Source organism: Pleurodeles waltl, chromosome 8, assembly GCF_031143425.1.
Source record: "Pleurodeles waltl isolate 20211129_DDA chromosome 8, aPleWal1.hap1.20221129, whole genome shotgun sequence".
NCBI classification, from domain to species: domain Eukaryota; kingdom Metazoa; phylum Chordata; class Amphibia; order Caudata; family Salamandridae; genus Pleurodeles; species Pleurodeles waltl.
The window spans coordinates 1,176,565,858-1,176,587,168 of NC_090447.1; positions in this window are offsets into that span (position 1 = coordinate 1,176,565,858).

A 21,311-nucleotide genomic window follows, 5' to 3' on the forward strand; every position below is an offset into this window, starting at 1 on the left:
TGGCTAAAAAAACAAGTTTTCCTCACATTTCGGTGACAGAAAGTTCTGGAATCGGAGAGGAGCCTCAAATTTCCTTCCACCCAGCGTCCCCCCAAGTCTCCCGATAAAAATGATACCTCACTTGTGTGGGTAGGCCTAGCGGCCGCGACAGGAAATGCCCCAAAACACAACGTGGACACATCACAGAAAACAGAGCTATTTTTTGCAAAGTGCCTACCTGTAGATTTTGGCCTCTAGCTCAGCCGGCACCTAGGGAAACCTACCAAACCTGTACATTTTTGAAAACTAGAGACCTAGGGGAATCCAAGATGGGGTGACTCGCGGGGCTCTGACCAGGTTCTGTTACCCAGAATCCTTTGCAAACCTCAAAAAGTGGCTAAAAAAACAAGTGTTCCTCACATTTCGGTGACAGAAAGTTCTGGAATCTGAGAGGAGCCTCAAATTTCCTTCCACCCAGCGTCCCCCAAAGTCTCCCGATAAAAATGATACCTCACTTGTGTGGGTAGGCCTAGCGCCCGCGACAGGAAATGCCCCAAAACACAACGTGGACACATCACAGAAAACAGAGCTGTTTTTTGCAAAGTGCCTACCTGTAGATTTTGGCCTCTAGCTCAGCCGGCACCTAGGGAAACCTACCAAACCTGTGCATTTCTGAAAACTAGAGACCTAGGGGAATCCAAGGAGGGGTGACTTGCGGGCCTCGGACCAGGTTCTGTTACCCAGAATCCTTTGCAAACCTCAAAAAGTGGCTAAAAAAACAAGTTTTCTCACATTTCGGTGACAGAAAGTTCTGGAATCTGAGAGGAGCCACAAATTTCCTTCCACCCAGCGTTCCCCCAAGCCTCCCGATAAAAATGATACCTCACTTGTGTGGTTAGGCCTGGTGCCTGCGACAGGAATAGATCACACAACGGTCAATGTTGGTCCTTACGTGAGGCAGCTGTTGACCCTGGGGTGATCCATTCCTGACACAGACACTAGGTGTAGGCACTCAAGTGGGGTAGTGTTTTTATCAGGACAGGTGAGGAGTCACTGGGTGGTAGGAATATTGTGGATCCCAGCATATTCCTGTAGTTTGTGTGACAGAAATGCGAGAAAAATTGAGTTTTTTTTCAACATTTCAGCTTTGCAGGGTATTCTGGGTAAGAAAACTTTGGGGAAGCCACACAAGTCACACCTCTGTGGACTCCCCCGAATGTCTAGTTTCCAGAAATGTTTGGGTTTAGTGTGTTTCTCTATATGGCCGCCGAATCCAGGACCAAAAACACAGGTGCTTGCCTTACAAAACCAGTTTGTTTTGCCATGGATAATTTTGATGTCTCCACAATATGATTTGGGTGGTGGAATTTGGGGCTGAACTAAATTGGGGAGCTCCCAAGAGAGCACTCTCTCTCTGCTTGCCGCCGCATTCACCTGCTCTCTGGGTTGGCCTAACCCACTATTACCCAGTTGCACAAACAGCTTGCGAAGGGACAGCAGGACTGTCCTCATCACCTCCCTCATAATGTACTGGAAGAGGAGTTATCGAATGGGACTCCTCTGACTGAAAAATCACTCCCAGAGTCTGCGCCATTGTCCTATCCCTCAGATGCTGTCTCAGTATCTGATGTCTCAGTCTCTGATCCTATGTCAGAGCGGTCCTCTATAACCCGAGTGCAGGCAGCAGTCATCCATCAAGATGCCATCTCTGCTATTGGCTAAACTGTTGCTCTAAAACACTAGCCTACGTAGACAGTCACAAAATCGATGGTGTGTGAGATACGTGCAACAGTAGAGGCCACCTTACCTGCGCTTCTTCCCTCAATCAGCACGTACTTTCAAGACACTCAAAAAACAACTTGTCACATACCATTCGTCACAGTCTTTAGCACCTCCTGCGCCCAGTCCAACAATCATTATTGGTGCTCCCACTCCCTCCTCCTCGGATTCCCTCATTACCACCCAGCAAAAGTGCCCTTCATCTCTCCATAGACTTTGCTAATGTACTCAGCTATTTACATAAAATACAGATTTGCTCTTTGCAGTAGGCATATAAACCTTCTGCGCTTCTTTATGGCACTAAAACTGCCACTAGACAAGTCGGACCCTTTTCCCCCCAGGGAAACCATACACATATTGACAAAAGTGATATATATATATGACAGCCAATCACCTGAAACTCAACTCAAGCAAAACCGAAATAATCCTCTTTGGCCCACACAAAAACACCTGGGACCCCTCATGGTGGCCCACCACGCTAGGCCCTGCACCCACCCCCGCCAACCACGCACGCAACCTCAGCATCATCCTAGACTCCTCCCTCTCGATGACCCAACAAATCAACGCTCTCACCTCCTCATGCTTCAACACACTCCGTATACTGAAAAACATTCAAATGGATCCCCACAGAGACCAGAAAAACTGTCACTCACGCACACATCAGCAGCAGGCTTGATTACGGAAACGCCCTCTACGCCGGCACCACTCTAAAACTCAAGCGCAAACTACACGCATCTAGAACTCAGCAGCACGACTCATCCTCGACCTCCGCCGACACGAACACATCTCTCCACACCTCAAATCCCTCCACTGGCTCCCCATTGACAAAAGGATCACCTTCAAGATCCTCATCCTCGCACACAAATCACTCCACAACACAGGCCCTGCCTACCTCAACGAGAGTCACCTTCCACACCCCCACACGAAACGTCCGCTCAGCTGACCTCTCTCTCGCCTCTGTCCCCCGCATCAAACACACCACCACCGGGGGCAGATCCTTCTCCTACCTTGCACCCAAAACCTGGAACGCCCTCACAACCCACCTTCGCAAGACCCAAAACCTACTTCTTTTCAGGAAGGGCTTCAAAACCTGGCTTTTCGAACAGTGAACCTCCCAGCCCCTTTCCCTCCCCCCGCCCCCCCCCAAGCGCCTTGAGACCCTCACAGGTGAGTAGCACACTTTATAAATCTCTTTGGTATATATAGATCTACCTCTATATATATATATATATCTATGTACATAGATATATCTATAGATATATCCATGTACATAGATATATCTATCTACATAGATATATAAATATAGATCTATATATAGATCTATTTTTTTAGTTGTTGTATGGTTTCCTTGGGGGCCAAAATGGCCCCCAGGGAAACCCTACAACATCTAAAAAAAAAATTGCCCCCACAGGGGGTCACCCTGCCCACGGGCGACCCCCTGTCATTTTATTTATTTTTTATTTTTATGAAAAAAGAACAATCCCCGGGGGGCACCTACCTTTTTTTTTTTAATTAATTATGCCCCCGGGGGGGCGCCCCGTTTTCCGAGGGGGACGCCCCCCCAAAGTGAAATCCCTGGCGTCTAGTGGTGTTTCCTGGCCCCCGATCGCAGCTGTGCTGCGATCGGGGGCCAGGAAACACTTTGAGAAGGCCTCGTAAGAAAGGGGAGACTCTCCCCTTTCTTACGAGGCCTTCTCAAACTGTTTCTGGCCCCCGATCGCAGCTGTGCTGTGCTGTGCTGCGATCGGGGGCCAGGAAACACTTTCAGGAAGGCCTCGTAAGAAAGGGGAGTGTCTCCACTCCCCTTTCTTACGAGGCCTTCCCGAACGTGGGAAAGGCCGTTTTCCCCATCAAAGCAGGAAGCGGCCGCAAGGCTGCTTCCTGCTTTGATGGGGAAAACACCTTTGCAACGTCAGCGCGCCGCGAGGCACGCTGACGTCACAAAGGGGCGGGGGGAGACACGGAAGCTTCCGTGTCTCCCGGGGGGGGTTTAAAAAAAAAATATAATCCTCGGGTGCGACGCACCCGAGGATTTATTGATACCCTTCCAGGTGTCGGCCACTGGTCGTGACCCGCACCAGGGAGGGTGTGTGGGCGTCGGCCAGTGGCCGACGCCCGCAACGAAGAGGTTAAAGGAGCTGTGTGACGACCTTGCCCACTTCTTCCACAACAAGTAATCAACACAAACCAGATACTAACCACCTGGAACATCCTCTCCACCCAGGACATCACCTTCACCATGAAATCCATCCACTCGGGAGCTCCCACAGACCCATGCCCCCACTACATCTTCAACCTTGGAAACCAAAAGATCAGCTAGGGACACACCACCCTGTTCAACACCTCTGACAACACCACAACATTTCCCGATGCCTGGAAACACGCCAAAGTCAGATCACTACTCAAAAAAAAAAACCAGCGAACCCCAAAACTACAGGCTAATCTTCGTGCTTCCATTCCCAGCGAAGGTACTGGAAAAGATCATCAACAAGCAACTCATGACATACCTGGAGCAGTACAAACTACTCGATGCCTCCCAATCCCGCTTCCACAGCACTCACAGCACCGAAAGTGCCCTGATCTCAGCCACCGATGACATCTGAATCCTCCTCGACTGAGGACAAACACCAGCTTTCATCCTCCTCGACCTCTCGGCAGCATTCGACACCATATCCCACCACATGCTTATTGAAAAACTCCACCACATTGGCATCAAGGGCATGCACTCAGATGGATTACCTCCTTCCTTACTGGAAGAACCCAGAAGTTCTACCTCCCACCTTTCATCTCCGAACCCAAGGAGATCACCTGCGTTGTCCCCCAGGGCTCATCCTTCAGACCCACACTCTTCAACACATATACATGACCCTGCTAGCCAACATCATCAGATCCGATGGCCTCAACATAATTTCCTACGCAGACAACACCCAACTCATCAATGACCTCTCCTCGACCGGAATCAACTTCCACAGATGCATGACAAGCGTCGCTGATTGGATGAAGAACAACTGCCTGCAACTCAACACAGACAAGACAGATGTACTGATCTTTCGTAACAGCAGCAACACAAGACTCCTGGTGACCATCAGACCTAGGACCCACACCCACTCCCTCCGACCACGCTTAAACCTAGGAATCATCATTGACAACAAGCTCACCATGAAATCACAGATCAACGCCGTCTCCTCTGCCTGCTTCCTCACTTTGTGCATCCTATGTAAGGTCTTCAAGTGGCTACCTCTGGAGATGAGACGCACCTTGACACAGGCCCTCATCACCAGCCGACTCCACTACGGCAACACCCTCTACATAGGAATCACCACGCACCTCCTACAGAAACTTCAGACCATACAGAAGGCTGCAGCCAGACTCATCCTCAGCCTTCCCTGACAAACCCACATGACACCCCACCTCAGGCAATTCAAGGTGCTGACCCATGCACTCAAGGCTCTACACAACCAAGGACCTGCGTACATTAACTGCCTGAACTTCCACCAACCATCGAGAAGACTACGCTCTGCCTCCCTTTCACTTGCCCATACTCCACATCTACTGAAGCTGAAGTGGAAGACGCTTCTTCTCTCACGTCACAGTAAAAACCTGGAACACCATCCCTACATACCTCCGGACCATCACCTCACTTTCAGAATTCCAAATAGCCCTCAAGATCTGGCTGTTCGAATAAGCCTCCGTGACCTGCAAATGCCTGGCTACCCTATCGGGTGTTTAGCCACGCTTTATAAATCCTGATTGATTAGCTGATTGAGCTGTTGACACAGACAGGATTGTATCATGGCCTGTGGCAATCCTATGGGACATATTTAGGGTAAAAAATTTAAATGTATATTGTGGACACATGACGTTTATGACCAGTTTCATGACTTTGTTGATGGAGATACATTTACGTTATGCCCAATAATTTCCATGAACACAAAGCCTCAATTGGTTTAAAACAAAATCTTGTTCAGTGACACAGCACAAAACACTCTTTGTTGTCAATTTACTTGTGAACTGTGGCATGAGTAACAAACTCCTGAGATCAAGTATACATCCCCTGCATGAAGCCTTCTGTTTAGTAAGCCCAGTTGTTCTACAAGTGTATTCTTTTACCGTTTCACTAACCCTTGGAAGTCCATTTGTATCTCCATTGAAAATGGTTATTAGAAACTGCCAAGTGTCAGAGGCATAGGATTCAGTTAATTCATTAACAGGGCCAGTTTAGGTGTTTATTCACCTTTATTTTTTATAATTTGGGTGTCCTGACATATCACTTATCCCTTTTTGACATTGCAGCACTAGCTTAAGTAATATAGGGCCAGATGTAGCAAGGGGTTTTATCCATTCTGTGTCTATGGGAAAATGTGTTCGTACATATGGCCCATAAAATAGTATAGACTTGCTATTTTTGCATTATGAGATTTGCCCTTATTTGTGGTGTTTTTCATGCATATATTCATTAATTGAGGCTTTTGTTAAAATCACTTAGTGAGTGTCTCATGGTTCAATTATTCAGCCCTCTGTTGTTCCCTTGTAACGGAGCAACTCAAGGAAATAATGAAGGAGACTAGCAATAACATTCACCAATATGTCAATCAGGCAAAGATCTACTTGGAAACAAGCTCCCTTTGATATATCCTCAACTTAAAGGTCTGTCTGGAAAAACTGCAAGATGGCAGTTTCCTTAGACTCAAACAAGGAAAAACTGAGTCGATCCTTCTGCAGAGACACCAGTTATAAAAATCCAACACGAATGGCTAAATAAACTATATTCAGTATGCTTCAAGCTCCTTCAATCAATGAATTAAAGGCCATTGACTCCCTATCAATGTCCTTACAGATTGACAAAACTATGACATTTCTCTAATACAAACCTACTCTCCTTAAAATTACTCAATCCTTCCTCCTACCCATTGATTTCTGACCAGTGATCCAAGTTCTGGTAATTTTTCACATTGATTATGGGAAAGTCTCTAAGTCCTCACTCTTCTCTCTCAATGCCATCCTGCTTTCAGGATCTACCTTGCTGTTTTGCACTTTATAATTCAACCACATTACCCTAGTATTAATGAGGAGAACATTGGCTCCCTGATGAGGACAGAACCACGTTTAACTGGCCTATGTAACAGTCAAAGATTACCTATGATCCAAAATATCTCTTGAGGGAATTTTCACCTAAGAAACAAATATGTTTTTAGGCTTAAAACCAAAGATCTGAAAGCACACATGGTCATCTACCAGTTTTCTTTCCCCAGAATTGCCCCATCTCTTTGCAACTCACTTTCAGTAGAAATGAGTTGTGAAGAAGGCCTTCTAACACTCTGCAAACCCTAAAAACCTTCCTATTCAAATGCTACTTAGATTGTTAACCTACAAACTACTTGACCTTCTTTACTATTCATTGGGTTCCCTGCTACTCTTTTTCTTGCCACCTCCCCCAAAATTTGCTATGGCCATTTTTGCTCTGTCCTTTCCTCTCTTTGTTTCTCTTCCCATTCCTTTTCCCTATTCACACTTCAGTCTCATACTTCCCCCATTTAGTACCTCTACTATAAGCATCTAATGGTGTGTTACAGCATATTCAATGTAATTAATTATTTATTTTGTCTACTTTCGAAATGTTGTCTAAATGTAATTGGAGGCAACCCATCTCCACAGTTTTGTTTCACTCTAAAATATAAAGTTAGTTCTCTGTAGAGTGGTATATAGCAAAATTGCAATTTGAAAAGAAATAAAGATTCTGTATAGACTTGTGACAGAATAATTTTTTATCATAGTCATTTTGTTTTCACATATACATTTCTCATGCTTGTGTAATTCACATACCGTATTTGTATCCACATCTAGTTGAGCTAGAACTAATCTTGCACTAATCTTCTACTATGCCACACCTCAAATATGCTTTGTTTTAGTCATCTGCACACACAAGGAGATTGTTGTGGTGGATATGTCTGCAAAGGAAAAATGAGCTAATGCTTATAGACAACAGAGAATACAAGGTCAGAGCACAGAGTAGAGTATAGAGTAGAAAGGTACATTGTTCTTTGGGATATATTTCTCACCAAGGCAGTATTTAACTAACGTTCTCTGAGATGAATTTCCCTCAATGTTTGGAATATATTTTGAGCTAGTTTTCTTTTGTTTTCCCACGCCATTTCCAATTATCACTTTGTTACTCATATACTATAAATATGGAGAGTGTGCAGTACGTACATTTAAGGTATAACCTATGTTCTTTGATAGCTTCTAAGAGCCTGCCATGGCATCCATACACTAATCCCTGCTGAATCTTTGACAGGACGGCTGCAGTTTCCATCCTGGTCTAACACCCCCTCCAACACAGACCACAAGAGTGGCTAATTGTGAGTACGTGATGAGACTTAAAAGCTGATGTTTGTGGAAAAGGATGTATGTAGTAAAATTTAAAAGCTATATTTTGGGGCACCATTGTGTTTTTATGAATGTGCTACATTTTTATTTGAGGGAATATAGTTTATTTCTAAAGAATAGAAGCATGTACCTGATAGAAAAATATGGATACCTTTAGAAACCAGCAATTTAATGTTTGAGTCAATACCATGCTTACAAAATATTGTTAAATCTGACCTTTTAGTGATTTATTTACCTTGAAATTAGGATACCTATTTCTGATGTTGTTTGCTTTGCGCCAGAGGGAACTTTCTGCTATGGGTGTTATTTCATGCAGGAACAGAATTTAATCTTATATAGTCATAAGTCTTTTTATGACTTTATCCTGAAATGGAAATATGAAAGGAAGTGTAAGATTTTAAGGTAAGGAATATAGAGTGCTAATTACACCTGGAAAAATAATATCACATGCCATATTACATAGCCAAATTCTTTGAACTACCTTTGATACCTATACTCTTTTAGGCAGTGTTGTGAAATATTCTAATTTGTTGCCATTTTTCCAGAAGAGGATGAATCCCCAACACCCATGGGTAAGATTAGACTTTCTTGGTACATAACAAAAGAATTGGAATATTTCAAGGAATGCCTTTAGAACTTAGCCAGTGAAAGTGAAAATTGTCAAATTTGGCTCTTGTTCTGAGAATTGTTTTGAAGAAAGATCCTCCCATCACTCACCTGGGAAAAGTTGGACTTCCTCACTTTGCAAATTTAGGGCCTAATTAAGAGTTTGGTGAACGGGCTTTCCTGATTGCCAAACTCCCGACATGGTGGCTACCGTCTTCATGGTGACCACCCTGCTGGAGTAATTAAGACTTTCCCGCTAGGTCGGCGGGCATAAACCTCAGTTTACGCCTGCCTGCCTAGCAGGGAAAAGGCTACAGCAATGTCTCCATCTTGTAATTGAGCCGATGCCAATGCTGTGGCCCGCAGAGTGCACCAGCACCCTTGCAATGTTCACTGTCTGCAAAGCAAACAGTGAACATTGTGGCAGTGCTGGGCAGGAGGACCCCTGCACTGCCCATGTCAAGTGCATGGGCAGTGCAGGGGTCCACCTGCAGCCCCCTGCAACTGTTCTCCGCCAGCCTTTTCATGGTGGTGTTACCACCATCAAAAAGCTGGCAGAGAACAAGGTTGTAATCTGCAGGGCAGCGCTGCATGCAGCGCTGCTCTGGTGGATTACAATCTCCGCCACTGCCAGGCTGCCGGGATTATGGATCCTGGTAGTGCTGGCGGTTCCCGGGCGATCTGACAGCGACCGCGAATGTGGCAGTCGGAAGACCACAACACTTGTTATGTGGCCTTTTGTGCATTTTAGATGATTAGTTATGGCCAACCTAGGATAACCGTACCACAGCGGACCCTCTTAACCGCACCTCTTTTATAATTCCGTAAAGTTATTTTCTTAAAATATGTATTATATAAATTGGTGCACCCACTTCCCACCAACAGCTGTTGTATGGCCCAGCTACAGCTCTTAGCAAACAAACCCAAATGTACAATATGGGAAACTGCATCACAAAATTCAAGAGTTCAAAAGCCCCAGTGACTCACAATATTTATATTTGTTGTTTACAGCCCTGATGAAGTTCAAGCAGAATAAACTAAATGTTTTGGCTGCTTTTGTATTGAAGAAATAAAAGAAATGGAAATATTGTGACTCACTGGGGTTTTTGAACTCTAGAATTTTGGGTGCACCTTCCGATATTTCACATTTGAGTTATAGCCCACCTAGTTTACCAGCCACCAGTAAGGGAAGGAGGTGACGAATATTGCTGTGCAAGGTCATCAGATAGAACATCATCAACCACATAATATTCCTTTCTCTCTTCCTCCATAAAAGTTTCATGCCTTTGGGAGAAGTCTTCTATTGGTCCTGTTAGTTAAGTGTCCAAATGTGACTTCTAATCTGCACGACTGCTCAAAGGCTGCCAGGTGCTGCTTCAGGAAATAAATAAAACCAACTGTGTTGTTGTTCACCTCTCCTTGAAGTATTTTGTGGACCCTTAGGGTTTCCTTTATTATCACCTTGGTTGTCACTTGACAGCAGTCATGTTTGCAACAACATCATCTGCAAAGTTGGACTAATTACACATCGTTGGGTGTGACTCAGTGTGATAATGTGTTACTTTTCAAATAAAAATAATTTGGACAGTGCACTATGACATTGTAAGACGTCTTGCCTGTCTATTAACCATTTCTGCATGAGTCCATATTCTGAGTGGTAATTCAATGATGTGTTTTGTGTTCATGTCCATTGCTAAGAGTTGCCTGTGTTCATTCTATGATGTGAATGTTGGTCCAATTATTTACCGGTAATCTTCATTACTCCAAGGCCAACTCTTCCTCATACCAATCCTTGTCATTTACCTTATCATTCTGAAAATGGTGAGCTACTTTTCTACACTCTCCCCCACAATTATTTATTACATTTTAGTCTTGTTCCTTAAGACTACATAAGGGTTATCAGCTCCTTCCATATCCTACGAACAAATCACAAAGAACGTGTATAGTTAACAGTGAGGGGAATAAAAGACCAAAATATTGCCAAGGTAATTTGCTTACCTTCAAAGAATGAACATAAGTGAAAAAACTCTAAATTTGTATGTGATAGAAACAAATCTATTATTCAACAATGACTCATTTTATGAACAATTCATTCATTTTTTAAAAACTCTTTTTATTGGGTTTGTAGTGTTGTCATTTATTACAATACTTTACACTAACATTTCAATTTCTACAAAAAAAGCAGGTTCACTTTGTTGTAACCCAGTGACTTATTGCATTCAAACATTTAGTCCATCATGAGTTCCAGTTGCTCACGTTGTAGTGGAAATTGAAATAGTGACTCAGCATCCCAACAACTTAGCTGCCCAGCTCTGCACCCATTTTCTCAATTTGAAATTGCAGAAATAACGCTTGAATTTTCCTCGTCTAGTTGATTGTTCCCATCAAGTTTGCTGTAGTGGCCACTGTACATAGGTAGTTCAACATCTTTCAATTCCCTCTTTGTAATCATGATGGATTTGATCACTGAAGGAGTCAGAAATTGTAATTATCAGTTGCAGCAAAATAGTTCGCCAATTTCATACACAGATCAGCGATGGCTCGTGTCTTTTCTCACTCCATAGTACAGAGCCCTCTCCTAATGCTCATTTCTTAACCGCCTACCTAACCTCTGCCTTCCATCTACAATGCAGGTGATTATTTAGGGAGTGCCAATGCATCACTATGGCCTGCCTGGCAAGCACTAAAGCCAGGTCAAATAATCTGGAGTCCACCCTATTCTCCTTCAGGTGAGCATACAGGCTCAGGAAACATATTTCCGTTTTCCCATGCCGTCCCTACCAATGTTTTTTTCCAGGTCAACAGTAAGACTACCACCAAAAGTGAGCAATTACTGGACAGCTCCATGTCATGTGCGTAAAGTCTGCATCTATTAATGCCCACCTAGGGCACTGTTAGTCTTCCGTCCCTGCAATTACTTTTAGTCTGTGTGACATGAGGTATGTGGCATGCACATAGTTAAATTCTGCGTATTTGAACTGTGTGTTGCTGGATCTCGTGTGAGAGTAGAGCCTCTCATTCCTTATCTCTTAGGTCCCTCCCTATTTCTTGTTCCCAGTAGGCTCTTAAGGACAATAATGTGTCCTTTGCTTCAGAAAGGATCGGCCTATACAACCAGGATATAAATCAGCGACCTCCCTCCAAACGAGAGCAGAACCTGCTAGACCTCGTGTGTTTGTGGCTCAGAATGGCTTTCTCCCCAGACGCATCCCAGGGACCTCGCAATGGCCTCGTACACCAGAAACTGGAATGCAAGCATACCGTCCTCTGCAATCATGGAGTCTAGGTCCCGCAGCCTTCAGTTCTCATAGCAATTCATGGTAAGGATCCCTGCTTTGGACCACTCCTTCATCCTGCTTGCAGTGAAGCATGATCCCTCCAATCGTGGTGGGTAAACCAATCAGCAAGAGCACTGGTGTACATACGGTCAATTCAGCAACCTAAACTCCTTGCGAAATACTATAGCAAGGAGCTTAGGTTCTGAATTGACCGTATCTAAGTGTCCAGTAAGAGCACAACTAACGCTTCCTCTTGGCGTCTTTCTCCCACTGGCTCCAGTTCTTTAAGCCTCATCCTCTCATGCCATCTGGCTATACATTGTAGCTTAGCAGCCTGATAGTACAGCTGCTGTGCAGCATGGCTCTGAAAGTTAGTAAACAACGTGCAGTAAATTTAGTAAACAGTTTGTAAACTGATATAAAGCACAAAGATCATTTGCCTCATGGGACATTCTGCACAAATGAAACAGCATCAATGAAAGAATTGGGTCTGTGGCATGCCTGCAATATTGGAATCTCCTAGACCAAACCAGAGGCAGATCGGCTTTGTCAAAATCCTTGTTGAATGATGGCTCATTATGTTGTGTCAAAATCCTTGTTGAATGATGGCTCATTATGGTGCACTTTCCCCATTCTCCACATGTCTTCGTGTTTGCACAGCTCAGGCACCCTGGGAGACGCAACAGTTAACAGGATTGAGAGAAAGCATGGATGATTCTCCACTGAAAGCTGCAGCCACACTGCTGGAGCCTGGCGACGCTGGTCATTCCGCCTGAGCTGAACACACAGCAAATACACAAATGCCTTGTTTCACAGAGAGCTAGTAGCAACTGGAAAATGCACCCTGCAAACACTGCCTCCGCTGACGCTCCAGATTTGGAGGTATTTCCACGCAACCAGTGCTTTAAATGGAAACATAGAAGTGCAGGTACTCTGTACCAGAGTACCTCCTTGTTTCTGAGAAGTGCCGGTACTCTCCAATTAAAAGTATTACGTTTTTCTTGAGATATGCCGGTACTCTCCCTCTCAAAATAAAAAAGTGCCGGTACTCAGTACCGGAGAGTACCGGCCCATTTAAAGCACTGCACGCAACACAGTCGTTGAACGCTGATGGGCATGGAGGAGACACACCAGAGATAAAAGCAAGCCTTGGTTTTTATTTCCAAGTGCCTTGTCCGAATTATTTCAGAAGGTGCTCCTTCTGGGATGTCATTTTCGGTCTCAGTTGAAAAAAAAAAAAAGAAACACAATGTAGGAGGGACCTTTGGAGAAGGAACAAGCAACACAACGGGGATCATTGTATCTTTTTAGGTCTCGCCTAAAACAACGCACGCTGTGCGGCTTGCAAGACAATTTGTTAGATTTCAAGGGATTTAGAGCCTGCCCACTGCCTACCTCTGATTGGCTTCATCATCAATCTCATGTCCTTTCTTCTACTTGATCAGCTGGCTTCCCTTCCTCTTTCTGTGTTTGTCCTTTTCATGAAGCTCGCTCGTGTACTGCTTCTTTCTTCCATTGTGTGTGTCCTTCCACTGCTCACGCGTTCAGAGGTTCTTTTTATCTTTTCATTGCTTGCCTCATCGTTGTTGCCTGCCCTGTCGTCTTTGCTTGCCTTGCCGTTGGTTGCCCCGCCCCTCCTGCATTGTTGATGTTGTCCTATCCCTTCCATCCCCTCCCGCTTAGTGTTGCTTATCTTGTCCCTCCTATGCCCCTTCAACATTACATATATGTACATATACATTTATGCATATGTATGTAAATATATAATGTATATATACAAATATGACTATTTTTTAAATTACGAAATCCCCCATTTTCTTTATTTACCTTTACCACCCCATACCCACCCATAAACTCTAAAAAATACCCTTACGACCCTATTCCCCAACCCACCCTTAAATCCTAAAAACACCCTCACCACCCAGTACCCCTACCCACCCCTGAACCCTAAAATCACCATTATCACCTAATACCCCTATTCATCCATAACCCTCAAATACACAGATGGATGCGTGGTAAAGGTGTTGTGTTGTAATGTGAGCGTTGTAACGGCTGTTTCCCAATCTACACTACTCATGGAGCAACAACCTGAATAGATTAAATGCCAGATGGGATCATACAGCGCATAATAACATAGTGAGCAATTGGAGGGAGCTGAAAGGGTTTTTTAATATTAAGGGGAATATTTACAAGGAGCTTGCACCGATGCTGTGTCATTGTTTTGAAGCAGCAGATGTCCATTCAGTGCTCCATATTTAAAAGGTGACCCATTAGGCATAATGCGTCACTTTTCTCTATCCTGCATCCTTTTCATTCTGTGCTACAACCAGCTGCATCAGATTAAGATAGTCATATGCGAGGTGGGCTATCCCTCTTAAAATCCCATGCAGGATTGAGGCATCCATATTTACTTTACTTTGGTTTTTGGTAAAGTGAGACATCATTGGCAAATGATGTGCAGAGTCCAAAAGCATCTAAGTTCCTACGCCTCCTTAACCCAGGTGTAAAAATGACGCAGTGGCTTTTCAAAAGAAAAGTGACCAGTTGAAGTCACTTTACACACTGGAATATGTCTGTATTTCACTTCCCCTCTACTGGTAGCAGGTCTACACATGTGAAAATCTTGTTGTAGGACCCTTTGACCAAGCGAGGACCATGGCATCAATAATTTCCTCATCCACTGCAGCAAGGCAATATGACGTGTATTTTTTGTAAGGAACAGGCCAGGATTGTCACTTCTCCTTGGAGAGGTCTCCAAGTCCAGGACTGCGTACTGCAAAGGACAACAGGTAAGTACACACATAAGGTAGGTAAAACATGTTTTGCCACTCCCAACATATACTTGTATTCACTAACATTACAATGTCACTTACTATGTCACACATAATCAGGTCTCTACATACACATAAGAATACTATGCCCACTGTAATGTGACACATAGCAATACAGCATACATTACCTCTTACATCCAGGATCAATGTCAAAGCGTGGAAGGTGATATTCCACCATTTTACTGTCTTTTACATTGGTCCTGAAACATTAGGCTACTCGCATCAATTAAAACTGACAAAGCACCTCTTCATATTGATGCATTGCTGAAGTTGTGTCAGTTGTGAGGCCAACTTCAGTAATGCAATACTTTTGAGGCTGATTTGTTTCAGCAAAGTTCCCACAGATGCGTCAGAATTTCTGATGCACCTCGAGTCCTTGAGCCATGGTGCCCTGTATTGTAAAAACAGCACATCCATGGCGTTGTAAAGGATTCCTACACTTTGTTAATAATTCGGATGCATCACTGTTGCAATCTCTAAATATTTTGCATTGTATCAACTTTTAGACCTGGCATCTTTTGGCATGTTTCCTCTGCCTTTTTATCTTCTGACCTTCTGTTTTTATAGTATGCTGGACTTCGTTTTTGCTGGTTTATTGTCTCTGCACATTTTTCACCTGCAGATCAGTGCTGAAGTGCGAGTGCTCCCTGTGTAAATTGTATTGGTGTTTTGTCTCTCCATGATTGGCATATCTAATTTACTGGACTTGCAGCACTGACTGGGCCACCCACATGAGCAGACCTGTAAACATGTCTCAGACCTGCCATTGAAGTCTGTGTGTGCAGTTTTGCACTGACAATTCAATCTGGAAAGTGTACCCACTTGCCAGGCCCAAACCTTCCCCTTTAGTACTTGTAAGTTTCCTAAGGAAGGCCCTTGGTAGCCCCATGGGCAAGGTGCAGTGTATTTAAAAGGTAGGACATGTACTGGTGTGTTTTACGTGTCCTAATAGTGAAATAGTGCCAAAGTCGTTTTTCACTGTTGCAAAGCCTATCTCTCCCATAGGTTAACATGGGGATTGCCTTTAAACATCTTTTAAGAGCAGTTTCCCATTGGGAGCAGATGGAGATGTGGAGTTTAGGGTCTCTGAACTCACAATTTAAAAATATATTTTCTGGTTAAGTTGGGATTGTAAGATTGAAAATGTCACTTTTAGAAAGTAGGCATTTTCTTGCTTAACCATTCTGTCCCTGCCTGTGGAATCCACGTCTGTGTAGCTGACAGCTGGGGCCTCTTGCATACACTCTAGACAGTCACAGAAAGGGAGCTTAGGTGTGCCTTGCATATCCTGATGAGTCTTCCTGGGCTAAGAGTGGTGAGAGGAGCTGGCACCTGCACCTGAATAGGGCTGAGCCTTTTCTGCACAAAGAAGTCTCATCCTCCTGAGGAGAGTATCTGAGACAGAACAGGGAAGAACTCTATCTTGTGAAGAGGAAGAACTTGCCTTTGAAGTTGCCTATTTCAAAGGCTAGGACTAGTATAAGTATTGGTCCCAAAACCCCAGACTTTTAAAACACTTCTGGACCAAGAGGACCCTATGCCAAGGAGAAGAGTTGAAGAGCTGTGAGGAGGAGTACTGCTCCCCTTGCTGTGTGTGCTTACTGGATTTTGCTGTGTCACCTGCTTGTGAAGTTTCTCCAAGGTTTGAAGTAGAGCTTGGCTCCTGTTGGAAGTCTCAGGAATATGAAAGACTTCCAATTCATCTGCCTACAGGACTGGGAATTGTGTGTTTTGTGCTGCAACAGAAGAAAAACCACCAAGACGCCGTGACTGACGCCACTGCCTACACTCAGACCTGATGGCACCGCACAGAGCCGTGCCCTGCTTTACATTGCAACCCTGGTCTCACTGTCACCGCCTGGTGCCGTCACCGAGCCGCTGCTTACACCATGACCTGTGGGACACGCACATCGCCTTGCTTCACAACGCAGCCTTGGTATCTCTGACGTTGCCGCTCTGCGCTGACACTGACGCCACTGCCTGCACCCTGGCCAGAGGACAACATTCATGAGGTACACAAAGAACCGTCCTGTCCTGTACTGCAGCCCCAGTCCACCGACCCCAGTGCCATTGACTGTAACATCATCAACAAACTTCTCTGCCTGCACTGTGACCCGTGGGCACCGCACGGAGCTAGTCGCGCATCGTACTGTAGCCCTTGGCCTACTGACGACAGCACTTCATTGACAACGATGCCACTGCCTGCACCGCGACTTGGAGACATCGATCGTCACACCGCCTTGCTTCACACCACAGCCCTGATCTCACCAGTGCCACAAGACACCGTCACTGAGCCGCTGCCTATAGTGTCACCCGTGGGTACCACACGTCGCATCAGCCTTGTTAGAAATGAGGTCTTTGGTTGGCAGTCGGGTTACCCCGTGTCCAAGCAAGGACCCTCACTCTAGTCAGGGTAAGTCACACACAGTCCAAATTATCCTGTGCCCACCCTCTGGTAGCTGGGCACTGAGCAGTCAGGCTTAACTTAGAAGGCAATGTGTAAAGTACTTGTGCAATAAATCATACAATAACACCATATAGCTCCACATAAATACACCACACAGTGTTTAGAAAAATGTATAATATTTATCTGATAAGATGCAGGTCAAAACAATTAAAATGCAATAAGTATATGTTGAGATATCACTGTAAAAGTGATATGAGGGGGTCATTCTGACCCTGGCGGTCAGTGTAAAAGCGGCGGCCAACCCGCCAACAGGCTGGCGGCCTAAAAATATGAATTCTGACCATGGCGGGAACCGCCAACACAGACCGCCGCTTTAACACTCCGACCGCCACGGCGGTACAAACAAACAGCGCGGCGGTCACCGCCAACAGGCAGGCGGCAGACAATGTACCGCCCACCCTATCACGACCCACCAATCCGCCACCTTTTCCGGGGCGTGAGCCCCGCCGATAAAAACACGGCAGAAACAGACATCTCCAATGGAAAACGCTTACCTCAACACACTCCACGCGGAATCGGAACAGCATGGAACCCGAACTCCACATTCTCCCAGCCATTGCCTTCCTGCTCTTCTTCCAGGATCACGAACCTCGCCGCAGACGACAACGGTGAGTACTGCACCTACGACACAGGGGAGGGGGGAGGAGGAAAGGTTACAGGCACACACATACGCCACCCCCCCACCCCCACCCTCACCCTCACCAAAATACCTACACACCTATGCAGCTAAAAAAGTCAGAGTGACACCCCCAACCCCCACCCCAAAAAAAACAAAGACAAAAGGCAATGAATGTAAAAGTAGAACCATATTATTGCAACAATAAAGTATAGCGACCTTAGCAATATATGAAGAACGAATACACATCTAGAACTCCATCCATACAAGTAGCAAAAGTCCGGCCCAGTCATCCAAAGTCCAAATGTCCGTGGGCCAATGTGCAACAGCACATGGGCAAAGCCCACACACGAGATCGAGTCCATTGGAGAGAACACTGCTGGGGCATCACTAAAATAAAAAGACAGGCACCTCAGGGGGAAGGGAAGGGGGGGCACCTCAGCCACATGAGTCCACGACGCCAGATCCACGAAGGGCCTCCATGCCCACTGTGCCATCCTGGGGAGTGCAAAGCCACAGTCTCACAAGTCTCTACAGTGGGTGGATTGCCCACTGTGCCATCCTGGGGAGTGCAAAGCCACAGTCTCACAAGTCTCTACAGTGGGTGGATTGCCCACTGTGCCATCCTGGGGAGTGCAAAGCCACAGTCTCACAAGTCTCTACAGTGGGTGGATTGCCCACTGTGCCATCCTGGGGAGTGCAAAGCCACAGTCTCACAAGTCTCTACAGTGGGTGGATTGCCCACTGTGGCATCCTAGGGAGTGCAAAGCCACAGTCCATCAGGTGGATTACAGAGACCACTGGTCATGGAGGAGGCATGGTGGGCAGAGTGCGTCGTGAAGGCCTGCCCGACACAGAACCGGGACTGCCAATGGGCCAGCGGTGCTTGAGATGAAGGGCCCAGCGGAGCGGTGCTTGACAGGAAGGGCCCAGCGGAGCGGTGCTTGAGATGAAGGGCCCAGCGGAGCGGTGCTTGAGATGAAGGGCCCAGCGGAGCGGTGCTTGACAGGAAGGGCCCAGCGGAGCGGTGCTTGACAGGAAGGGCCCAGCGGAGCGGTGCTTGACAGGAAGGGCCCAGCGGAGCGGTGCTTGAGATGAAGGGCCCAGCGGAGCGGTGCTTGAGATGAAGGGCCCAGCGGAGCGGTGCTTGACAGGAAGGGCCCAGCGGAGCGGTGCTTGAGATGAAGGGCCCAGCGGAGCGGTGCTTGAGATGAAGGGCCCAGCGGAGCTGTGCTTGAGATGAAGGGCACAGCGGAGCGGTGCTTGACAGGAAGGGCCCAGCGGAGCGGTGCTTGACAGGAAGGGCCCTGTTCAGCGGTTCTGGTCACGGCGGGGCCCTGTTCAGCGGTGCTCCTCACGGCGGGGCCCTGTTCAGCGGTGCTCCTCACGGCGGGGCCCTGTTCAGCGGTTCTGGTCACGGCGGGGCCCTGTTCAGCGGTGCTCCTCACGGCGGGCCCTGTTCAGTGGTTCTGGTCACGGCGGGCCCTGTTCAGCGGTGCTTCTCACGGCGGGGCCCTGTTCAGCAGTTCTGGTCACGGTGGGGCCCTGTTCAGCGGTGCTTCTCACGGCGGGGCCCTGTTCAGCGGTGCTTCTCACGGCGGGGCCCTGTTCAGCGGTTCTGGTCACGGCGGGGCCCTGTTCAGCGGTGCTCCTCACGGCGGGGCCCTCTTCAGCGGTGCCTGTCTTGTGTTTCCAGTGCACCACACCTGGCCAATACTTGCCGCTCAGTCTGCATCGGACCTTTCCGTTGTGGGGCCCTCCTGTGATGGAGTCCTGGGGCCCTGGCTCTCCTTCGATACCCCCGGAATGGGGCTGGTGGGGCCCTCATGGCCAGGTCGGCTGCTCCTTGCTGCCCTTGCCCTCCTTGGCAGACTGTCCATGGCCCTTGGCTCCCTTACCCAATGTGGCAGGTGACGGTGCAAGGCTACCCTCCTTGGGGGCAGGCGTATCAGGCCTGTCGCGTCTGCCCTTCAGTTTTTTGGTCCTCTTCCCAGGGGGGGGGCTGGCTGTGCCTTTGCTGCTGGACGATGTCCCAGCCCAAGGAAAGGGCGGACTCCAAAAACCAGGCACGACGTTCTTTGGAGTTGCTGGGCTGGTGGTGGCTGAGGTGTTTGTGGAACTCTTACGGGATGGAGGGGGTGGGTCAGGTGAGGAAAAGAGGTACACTTTAGAGAGGAAAATTTTCTTTGGAGCCATGGGAAGGGTGGCTGGAGTGGGTATGGGAGTGGAGGAAGAGGATGTGGTTGTAGGAGAGTCAAGTGTGCTGTCTTTGGGTGCAGGTGCTTGGGCAGGAGGCTGACGTGAGGTGGATGGCTGTTGTTTGGGTGCCTGCCTGCGTTTGTGTGGTTGGGAAGCGGGGGTGACAGACGCACTGGGAGAGGACACAGGGGACGTGTACATGGCAGTGGGGGTGGTGACTGCACGTGTGCGGACTGGTGTGGAGGGTGTGCTGGTGATGGGTGCAATGGCTGATGGTGGTGTGCTTGCAGGTGTGTGTGGAGACGTCACAGGGAGGGAGGAGGGAGACGAGGAGGTGGGGGAAACAGAGGAGGTAGTGGCTGTTGGCATGTCTGCATCTGGATGTTGCTTGGGTGAATGCTTGTGTGTCCTGTGGTGCTTATGTCTGGATGAGCTGGCCTTGGGTGTTGAGGTGTGTGCAGGCTGGTCTGTAGGTGTGGATGGGATAGGCAGAGGAACAGGGGAGTGGGACTGGGTGGAGGGAGTCAGAAGAGGGAGGCTGGAGACAGGGACAATCGCTGCCGTCAGTGCTGAGGCCAGAGCGTTGAACGATCGTTGATGGGCAGCCTGACCCGAATGAAGGCCCTCCAGGTATGCATTGCTTTGATGCACCTCCCTCTCCACACCCTGGATGGCATTCAAAAGGGTAGACTGCCCAACAATGATGGTCCTCAGGAGGTCAATGACCTCCTCACTGAGGGCAGCAGGGGTGACTGGGGCAGGGCCTGAGGTGCCTGGGGCGAAGGAGATGGCCGGCTTCCTGGCCTTGCGTCACGGGCCGAAGGCCGAGGGGCTGCTGGGAGGGCGGAGCTGGTGCGCTGGGTGGCGGCTGTACCTGTAGGATCGGTGGGCACGGATGTTGCCGCCACCGCAAGGGAGCTCCCTTCCGAGGACGTGTCGGTGTCGCTGCTGTCTCCATGGGTCCCCGTGGTGGAGCCCCCCTCGCCCTCCGTCTCACTGGTCATGTCAGAGTCTGTTGCATGGCCCTCCGGGGCCATGTGAGATGCAGCTCCCTCTTGCGCCGATGCCACTTCTCCTCCGCCTGATGATGCTAAAGCACACATTCACAGAAAATCAAAGAAAATGGGGGGGGGTGGAAGACATAAAGACAAGTTGAGTGTATGCATTGG